The sequence below is a fragment of the Lycium barbarum genome, chromosome 1 (genome assembly GCF_019175385.1).
Source record: "Lycium barbarum isolate Lr01 chromosome 1, ASM1917538v2, whole genome shotgun sequence".
NCBI classification, from domain to species: Eukaryota; Viridiplantae; Streptophyta; class Magnoliopsida; order Solanales; family Solanaceae; genus Lycium; species Lycium barbarum.
In genome coordinates, this window is record NC_083337.1 from 8,184,731 (window position 1) to 8,196,030 (window position 11,300).

The window sequence follows — 11,300 nt, forward strand, 5'->3', positions numbered from 1 at the left end:
GCATACAAGGAGCCCCTTTAAAAAGGGGGGGGGGGGGGGGAGAACATATTATATTGGACTTAAAAGGATATCTGAAAGAGGTAGAAGCCGACATGAAGGGAAAAGAAGGAAGACACCTTAAGAGAATACTTCATACCGACATGAGTTATAATATGGTTGGACCTTAATTTGAATCCCCCGTATCGAGCAAAAACATTGCGTAGTATCTAGGTACGCAGCGACATGCGGTAAAGAGTAATAAAAAGAGCAAGAAAATGCTTAGAAGCTAAGTTTACAAAGAATAATGGAGAAAATGATAAGATTCAAAAAGATATTTCGGACAGCAACGGCGATTATGACGAAAGTATCAACAATTGGTAATCTAGAAATTTTTGAAAGAAAGGAAGAACGCGGTGCCTGTGAGTAGGGGTGGGCATGGTACGGTATGGTACGGTATTTGAAACTTCGGTTCGGTAACTTCGGTATTCGGTTTTTAAAAATACGATACCATTACCATACCAAATTAATTCGGTACGGTTCGGTATTTTTAAGTTCGGTTTCGGTATTTCACGGTACGGTAATTCGGTAACCATAGTTTATTTGACTTCGACTTACGTATATACTCATGTAATAAAGGATTATGACTTCGAGATTTCTCAATTATATTAAACTAACACCATACACAAATAGACGTATTTAAAAGAAAGTACAAGCAATTTTCTTCGTTAATCAATTGCACAACGGACATTTGAATCACGATAGAGTAGTCAAAGTTTCAAAGTCTAAACAACATTAGCCAAAATTAAGCATAATCTTCGGTCCTAAACAATTTTACACCAAAAATTTCATTCAGCAGTAGAGAGAATAGGCCATTTCCACCATTTCAAGTCTTAATGTATTGGAAAAATAGCAGAGACAAATTAAAGGCTGCTTCTAGGCCTCAGCATATGTGAAAGACTAAAAGCATGAAAATATTGGATAAAAAGTTAGCTTTGATGGTACAATTTTCTATTAGATACTAATTGGCATTAAATGAGATGTGATGTAATTTTTTATACGAAAACTAGTCTATATATTTAGCAGTAGTAAATATAATATATATGGATTGTATATATGTAGTATAAACTTCGGTATGGTATACGGTATTTCGGTATCCATTTTATAAATACCAAATACCATACCGAATACCAAAGAAAATTTAAATTCATACCAAATACCATACCAAATACCATAATACTAAAACCGCGGTATTAAAAACTTCGGTATCGGTATGGTATTCGGTATATACCATACCGTGCCCACCCCTACCTGTGAGTGAAATGAAAGAGGTTCCTGGATACTAGAAAATGACTCATGAACCTTTAATTATACAGAACATGAAGATGTACGCTATGAAATCACATGAACCATCGAGGTGAGGCGATGCGCGGTCATATTTGTAAGGGATCCGCACCGGAGAGCCAACAATAAATAACGATGGATGAAATGAGCGCCCATACAAAGGCGCCAAGGGTAAGTATATTTGTGTTGAGAAATGTGAGGGAAAGAAGCAAAGAAAAAGTTGCAATAAGAACTTAGAGATGTTGCGAACTAAGAAGTTAAGTGAACTCGGATCATAAGCTACCATAAGGATAACTGGATTACGAAGGATAGTAAGCGAGGAAACATTTCGTACATACGATTTTGGATGAACATTTAGAATGAAGATTAAGAAGAGATAGTGACAAAGGTATAAAGAAACAGGGAGCGATGAAAGGAGAACACCAAAGACAGACAAATATTTATAGCATGATAAGCGAGACTGCAATATTGTAGATCAAATGAAAGCAAGGAACAGCCTGTGGCCATATTGGATCGACAGATAAAAGGGTTACGTACCAACACGTGATTCCTATTAAGGTATTATAACGAAACAGTAACAGAGGAGAGATGACCTGGGAAGGACAAGGATAATGAATGGGCGCAATGGATTGAAAAACCCATGACACGGAATGAAGACTAATGTAAAGACTAAGAGGTTCGACTATAAAGAAAGTAAGGTAAAAGATAAGGAATGGGCATGAAGAAAAGAATGACTATGAGAAAGGACCCTCCCGAAGTATTATGACACCCCATGAGGTCAGTTGAACATTCGAGGACGAATGTTCTAAAGGGGGGGAGGATGTTATAACCCGTATTTTGTACATTCGGATAATTAGAGATAATTGCGAAAAGTCAAAGGCAAGACCATTTTCCAAAATTATTTCAATGAACAAGTTGTTTACTAGGATGGAAATATTGAGGAAGGCTAAGGGTAAAAAGGGAAATTCGCAAGTTGGCTCATAAAAACATTGCGGAAGGCTAAGGACAAATTTGGAATTTGGATAATAAATTTTCATGAATTACAAAACAAAACAAAAAAAGAAAAAAAAATGGGCTTGACAAATTTGGGCCCAAGGTGGCCGACCATGTGGGGTGGCCCAAGACCCACATGGAGGCCTAATATATATTCCCAAAAGATGACTAATTAGTCACAATTTTCATTCTTAATATTTGGAAATAGAAGAAGCTTGGAGAAGACTCAAAACAAAGCCATATTCAGCCAAGAGAGGAGAAAAATTAGAGCCTTCAATTTTGATCCAAAAAAATATTTTCTTCTAGTGTTCCTACTAGTTTGAAGGTCCTCTTTAACGTGGTATAATTGTTGGAGCAAGAGAACCACTATTTGTTGCAAGTTCATAATTCTAGACCAAAGGAAAATCAAGGAGAAAGGTAAGAATTAATCTTCTTTTATATGTTATGGATGATTTGTGCATGTTGTGGTATGTAGAAAGGGATAAAATTCATGAGATATGTATATGTATGTCATGGCCGAATAGGGTGTGTTGTGTAGAGAAGATGAAATGATTTTATTTAGTAGTTTGATTGTTGCGTTGTGGATTCCATGATGTGAAATGAATGAAAACCATGAATTTAGTGTGTTGGAGTGGTGGCCGTGTGGTGTAGAGCTTGGCCGTATGTGTGTGTTGTGTTGTATAGGGAAGATGAATTAATTTTACTTAGTATGTTAGTTGTGTTGTTGTGGATTCTATAATGCAAATGAAGGATTAATGATTCAAGTTGAAGTTATAAGTGTTGGAAAGTCATTTTAGAAGCTAATAGGACTATAATATTACTTTTTGTATTTATGGAAAATAATGTTGTTAGCATGTGAAATGTTGGTTTAGTTCATGGATTGGGAAGAAGAAAATGTATTGTGGTTTTTGTTGCATTCAGAGGGTTTTGGGTGATGTAATATGTTGATTGGGTTGTTGGAATATTATGTGAATTGTTAGAAGTATTCTTGAATCATGTTAGAAAGATTTTGGATTAATACTTGAATGTGGGATCATTGGTGTTAGCTTGAAAATATGTGATTAAATTGGATAAATGAAATGCCGTGAATTGTGTGACAAGAGTTGTTGATGTTAGAATATGTTTTGGGATTGATTGTTGAAGTTGTTAGTATGATTGTTGGCAATGTTGTTGATAATTTGGCCGAGTTAAATTCTCGGATTGCTGTTGATAAACTTGACCGAGTTAGAATCTCTGGGATGTTGTATTTATAGGGGAAATGCCGCCGAAATTTCGGTAGAATATAAATGAATTCATTTGAAAGACTAAGACGAGTATATGTCGATGAATCTAATGATTATGTCAATTCTCTTGAATGTAGATTAGCAAGTTTGGGCGAATAAGCGTAGCTAATAAGGTGTGGCACAGGTATGTAAGGCTTACCCTTTCTTTCTGTGGCATGTCCTAGAGCCAAGTAAGGTATGATGTTGATATGCACATTGGGGTTACTCTATTCTGTGATTCCGAGCTCGTTTATGATTCGTATGCACTTTTGATATGTTCTTAAAAGAGTTCTGTAAGAATTAATGTGTTCGACTTTTGAAAACAGTCTGCTATGTTTTGATACGTATGTATGGTTCCAAAAGACCTATCTGATTTGGTCCATAATGAGATTCGAAAAGCTACTGATATGACTATTGTTTTGATTCTCCAAAGAAAGCTTCTGAAGCGTTCAAAGAGTTTCTGTTCCTAAAAGAATTCCGTAAGTATCAATGTTCCTAACTTTGGTATATGGTCTCGGATCGGTTTGATATATGACTACGATCCCTATGGCTCTTGATGTGCTTATGATGTTTGATATGTTTCTGAGTGGCATTCGAATAATATTTGGTATGACAAAAGTCCTGATTTTCAAATAATAGTTCGTTCGATTATTTCATCGAGTCTTTGATATAATTTGATATGTATACATGGTCCCAAAAGCTCCATTTGATTTGATCCATAACGATATCCGAAAGGTCGGGTGCCCGTCACACCCAGATCAAGATTAGGGTGTGACACGATTACTGATTATTCTCTGCTTATTACTATTATCATTATCATAATTATTTTATCACCAAGTTCTTATTCATTCTGGGGGAATGAAGAAATCCATTACTATTGTTAATCTACAATTGGCATAAGTTTACTTTTTCCTTTTATTTACTTATTCATTATTGATCTTTAAATAACATGCGTGTGTTAATTCTAACATCTATATCAAATTACTACCAACTGTGGTTAACCTTAAAACAAATTCAACTATTTGGGTAAAATACGAATTTTGACTCAAACATATATAAAAAATGGAAATCGAAGGAAAATAAACCTGTAAACCATGAAAGTACATGGTCGAGGTCAAAACCCTTCAATCAATTAGCGAGAATAACCCGGAAATTGCCATGAATCGAAGGCAAAAAATCAGGAACCCTAAGTCTCCCAAAATCGCATGAGAAAGAGAGGGGAGAGTCGGGTGTAGCGTAAATGAAGTTGTGGGGTGTGAAGTTTGTAAAACAAACTTCACACCCTTTTTTTTATATCCTTTGCCCCCCTTAGTTTTAAAATTAATCAAACAGGCCCTTATCCTACTTTAATCTAATTATAAACTATATATTATAACCCTTATATCATTAAATAAAATGATTTTTTAGGTAAATTAAAACTTAAACTCACAAAGTTATAAAATTAGCTTTAAAACAAACCCAACATTAACATAGCTCCAGGTAATATTTAAAAATGTAAAAAATGCAATAAGAATGAGTCGTAGTTAATACATAAGTTAACGATTTTCCCAAACTAGACAGAGCGGGATGAAAGTAAATAACTCGTATTTCTTATGTTCGTCAAATTTTTAGGAAATAATAATTAAATGTCATTTGTTGCGATTCTCTTGGAATTTTGAATTTTAGGACTGAAAGAAAATATCCTTACTCCGTCTTTAACTTGGGAATTTTGAAAACTCAAAATACGCATCTTATGAGATGAAAATTAGGTATCAACACACTTGTTTCATGATAGATAGGTGATGTTATTGGTTTCTTTGACAGAGTAGGTCAGCGAGATTAAATTTGATGAGTTAGCGTCCGTCTCTGAGATTAGGAGGTTTGAAGTTTGTTGTTGATTTGTTGACTTGTATATCTTGCATGATGATCAGGAAGTATATATTCGGTGTTGTGAGTTCCTATAGGGCCTAATTGGTGGTATCAATCAAAGTAGTGGTGTTCCTAAGCTTGATTTATTGAGAGTGGTTTTAATTTTGTCCCCAAATTTGAAGACAAAGGAAAAGAGATAAAAGGAAAGAAAGGGAAGAAAACGTACCCGGTGGCGGCAATAAAATTGACCACTGGAAACCAACTTGTGTGCGATGCACTGCGCGCCGCGTCGCGCTAGGCTTAGGTTCAGCAGTTTTTTCCAGTTCGAGTTAGATTTAGAAAAACGTACTTGCTGGCGGCAATAAAATTGACCACTGGAAATCAACCTTTTCCCAGGCTTAGTTTCAGTAGTTTTTCCCGGTCCGAGTTGAATTTAGTTTTTAAAATCCCAAGCCTTTTTATACCCTATAAATACATATTTTACACGATTTTTACATAACTTTGGACCTAGAGAGAGAGCTTGGAACTGCCATGGAGGCCGTAGTTATAGGGTTTTACCTTCTCTTCTTTGTAATACTCGTTTTTACGTTTTAATTCGGATGATTTGTTGTTTTTCCTCCATATCTTTGTGGAGCTAAACTTTTTAGTTCTAGGGTTTTGGCTAAAACATGAAAGTCGACGTTTGATTATCGTTTATATCTATTGGTTTTCCATCTTTGGGGTTATTTATTTATTCTTGGTCTTACTTGTTTGATTATTTGACGAAATAGTTGAACACTATCTGGCATTTAAATTTAGCCTCAGCTGGCAAGTATGCCCTCCAACTTTGGGTGTGCACAAGTAGGCACCTCAACTTGTATAAAGTTGACCACATTAACACAAATGTTGACATGGCACTGACGTGGGACATAAATTTTGGAGGGCCACGTCAATGTCATGTCAGCATTTGTGTTGAAGTGTTCAACTTTGTACAAGTTGAGGTGCCTACTTGTATACATTCAAAGTTGAAGGCATACTTGCCGGGTAAAGCCAAATTTAAGGGCCTATTTAATTATGTGTTATGCCTTTCTAATTTACACTATCATCTCCAACCAGGCATGTTCTTATGTTTATAAAGTCCCATGCATTAAAAGATTCCATTAGAATGTAAGCAATGTGCGCCGGCATATATCTGAAGGCAAAATAATTAAATACATCAATCCCTCAAAAGTGTTATAAGTGTTATGGCTTTTACCCTTTGGCTATTTAACGAATTACTACATTAATTAAGTAATACTAACTTAGTCCAATAAATCTAATCTCCTCAACTATGAAATATTGGTCCTTCGTATATAGCCCAATGAGTGCCCCTTGGGTGCTTCAAAAGACCATATTCTCGTCCAGAGATGGATCTAGCTTGTAACCTATCGGTTCACGTGAAAATAAAAAAAATCGCAATATATGTATATATATATATGTTTGACCATAAATTTAGTTATTATTGTACATTAACTAGTGATCGTTGTATGAATTCATTTATTTTAAATCCTAAATTTGTCTTTATTGTCACCCTCCCTTCCAATTAAAAAACTTAAATGAATCTATTGAATACTATTATTGTCATAAAGCAGTACTATGGAAACACTTTTACCATATATGTCACCTTCTTAATTCTTTTTGGTTTGGGAGGGAACCTATGATAATTGATAGGCAAGTTCATTGTAATTACACTGCATATGCTTTCACATTGACTAAATATATGATTTTATCTTAAAAAGGATTGTCATCTAGTCTTGTTGGTAGTGGAAAGCCGCCTTCACAAATCACAATCGAATCGTTGACATGCATTCCACATTTCTTACAACCTGTGATTTGCTTAGCTTAACAGGGCATTTATAAGGTCTCATATATACTTTATAAGTAGCTTTCTAATATTTAACTATCAACGTGAGAGTATGTTTATAATATTCAATAACCTCCTCCGGAACTAAGTTTCATATCGTCCATCACCACAATCCACGGATCTCCCTCTCGAATTAAATTCCATGTGACTTCTTACCACGATCCACAGGTCAATTTATGAAATTCAATGTATGTCATCCATATGACCGAGCATATATGGTCGCACTAAAGCCCAGAGTTAGCTTCTTCTGGTGCACGTGCGTCTCCGAGCTACCTTTATCATGATAGAGGTAGTAAACCGAGCTCCATGCTATAACTCCACAATTTTCATACTCATTTCATCGAATAATTGGCTCTGATATGTTTGATTATGTCAACCTAAAGATACTGTTAAACATGATGTGATATTATCCGCTTTGGGTCAAACTCGGCTCGTACAGTTTTTTCCACAAGACCTTAACACCATTAAGAGTGACGTTCTTACACTTTATGTATGGTTTCTCAATATTTTCAACTAAGGGCGAGAAAAATTGTGTTGCTCCCAAACGCACACGCAAGTATACGCGGTCGTACAAGTAATATAGGATTTAAAGTTCAGATATCGTATCCACATGGACTAATGATTAACTATTTACTAAATTAAACTAATGCTAATTATCTAAACAAGAAATAAAATCCAAATTTATATTTATGAACTAAATAAAAATAAAAGAAAACAAATAATGAACTTCAACCGAGATAGACAGATTTTTATCGGAGAAGAGATAGATCTAGGGCTATGACCACTAACAATCCAGTTGAGTCTTCAAATCGTTCTACCTATGGGTTACTAGTTTGACGGGCTAATTGTAACTTTATGATATTCTCTCGAACTACTCACAAGCCTGTAGATGCTACTATCAGAGGCGAATCTAGGATTTTTGGAGCATGGGTTCACCACTAAAATATATATATTAAGCGGGAATTGATCCCTAGTCCCCTAGGTAGATAACTCAACTTTCAACCAAGTGCACCATTTAGTCTTTTGTAGTATGTGTTCCAGTAGGTAGTATTACACTAATTTTAGAAAATATATACATTAAATATCTAGTTTTATGGCGAGACCATGTGTTCACGTGCTCCAAAAATAGGGCATAGAATCGCCCCTAGCTTCTATAACGCCTATATCTTTATGATGTCAGAGGTAATAAGAACGCATTTATTTTTCTGTATTCAACAAAGTGTGGCTAAAGGGTATATATCTCTATCCTCAGTAGCGAAACGATAATATCAAACAAACTCTATTTATTCTTATTACGTACGTGAATTCCCTCTCTCAAGTCCAATTTGCGCACCATAGATAGTGTCAAATTAGTGATCAAGTAATTAAACAATTAAGCACAAGAATAAATAAGCAACCCAAAAATATGGAAATTTAATAGATAGAAACGATAATCAAACGTCAACTTTCATGTTTGTGTCAAAACCCTAGAACTAAAGAGTTTAGCTCCATATAGACATGGAGGAAAAACAACAAATTATCTGAATAAAAATGCAAAAAATAAGTATTATAGAGAGGAGAAGGCAAAACCCTGTAACTACGGCCTCCACAGTGGCTCCAAGCTTTCTCTAGGTCCAAAGTTTTGAACTAAGGGTTTCAAGTTATCCAAAGTTATGTAAAAACCCCGTCGAATATGTATTTACAGGATTACAAAAGGCCTGGGCTTTTAAAAACCAATTCCAACTCGGACCGGGAAACACATCAAAAAAATGGCTTGCCCCAAGAGGATTTAACAGGGTCTCGGGATGGACTGGCACAACTGAAGCCTCAACCTCTTTTTTTTCCACAAATTTTGTTGCCTTCATCCTGTGCCACGTTTACACTTCAGCCAATTATTGCACCTTTAATATTTCAATCATTGCACCAAGAATTGAGGTCTAAATTTTGTCTTCTATTGTTACTGCTCTGTTTGCTGCTCCCAGCGTTTAATTCTTCACGTAGAAAACTTCAGCTCCTTCCTTTCTTCATTAACATCATTAACAATAATCGTCACAAATTGTTTTTGCTCCTTTTCCAATTACCAATTCATGTTTTTTATCTAACTTTTTTGCTCCAAAATTCTCAATCTTCGTACCACGTTATTCCTATACATTAAAAATATAATATTAAGCAGGAAGCAGTATAATAATACTCAAAAGACGATTAAAAGCACTAGAATGTGAGGCAACAATTACTAAATATATGCATTTTTGGCCGAACATCAAATTATTTGCGCAACCAATAAAAACAATGAAAAAGAAATCTTTTATAAAATAGATAAGATTATATGTACTGACAATATAAGTATTTTTTCCACGATTGGTGCAGTTCAACCGGTTGTAACATATTAGTCAGGAATAACTATTTTATTAGATTATCAATTAGTCTTATATAAATTTTATTATATTTATTTTGTAAATGATGTAATTTACAATTAGTAGTACATATCGAAGACCTATTCCCTTTTTTGGCTCTTGGAATTTCAACTTAGATTCAATTTCCACATAATGAAAATTGAACAGTTATAAATCAGAAATATATTTTGATTCACACTGATCATATGTCAAGAGAGACAGGTTCGATGTATCAGAACACAGTAATGCAAAAGAAAAGATTGCTTAGTAACCACATTATGAACATTTAAACACAAAAAATAAATATATTTAGGTAATGCATAGAAAACACTACATCCAGGCCAAGCTTCTTGATGTGAAATATCCGGTTCACATCAGAAGTGCTTAAAGAGATGATGAGAGTGTTGGGTGTACGAACGATGTCTCATAGTAAATGGTGATAAGAAAGAAAAAGTTGCATAGAAGATGTTCGTTCTAGCACAAGGGAGGTCCGGTACAGAAGGTAGCAGGTTGTTCATTTTAGCACGAGGAAGCAAGCAGGATAAATAGGCAATGCCACAGCATTCTTGTTGCCACGTATATGTTTTCCTTGGCTTGATTGATTCATTCAGTTTTCCTCGACCTTTTTCAGGCAAAAGCTCCACGGAGAGAAACAAAAGTCCATAGAAACATCTTCTTGTGCTTCAGGACCCCATAGTAACAAGAGAACCCAATTAACAACAAAAAAATATACTAAACTGTGTATTAGCTGGAGTAGAAACCGAGGCAATTAAGAAATTGCAGCCTATAAATAAGAACAAGTCAATTCATTGGTATACCATGAAGTTATACAAAGGTTTTATATGTGAACTGACCCCAGATTTGAGTATGGAAAATGAAGTAACCTTAGTTAAAGAATGTTTTACCTTTCAAAAAGAAACGTTTGCACACAAATTCAAATTAATAGAGCCTCAGAATAGGTATCAAATACCATATGAAAAAACAAAAAAAAAAAACAATAATATCACTTCCGGACAAGGTTTGCTTTAAAACACGAGACAAAAGTATGCATAGCCTAAAGTTTCTTTTGTCATTGTTTCTGCACATTAACTCCTTTTTAAATTCGAATCGCCTCGCCCATTGGCATTTCCACTAGATTAATCAAGAATCTTCTGGTCATGGAAACTTTTTAATGAATTTTTAGATACATTATTGTTCTTTCATGTTCTTAAATTGGCAAATTATAAGTAGTGGTTTTTCTTGATGATGTGCTTATATAACCTTTTTAATCATGTGCATGTAGAAAGAGTTTTTGGATCTTGCAGTTAACCTGAAATATTTTGGAATATGGGGAATTATTTTTTGCTTTCATGTTAAGCCCATTACCAAAAATTTCCATAATCCATGTCGTCACTTTTCCCTACTATTAACTGTTTTTCTTGAGAACGTGCTTTATCCAACTGACAGATATAAGATACTCCTATAATCTGTTGGGCAATTAAATGTACTAACGAATTACAAGATTATTTAATTAACTAATCTTCATGCTTGTGTGGAAAGACTACAAAATGACATCATGATGTTGTGTTACTCTAAAGTCTAAAGTGTATTTTCTTTAATATGTTTTGTTTAATATTAAACATT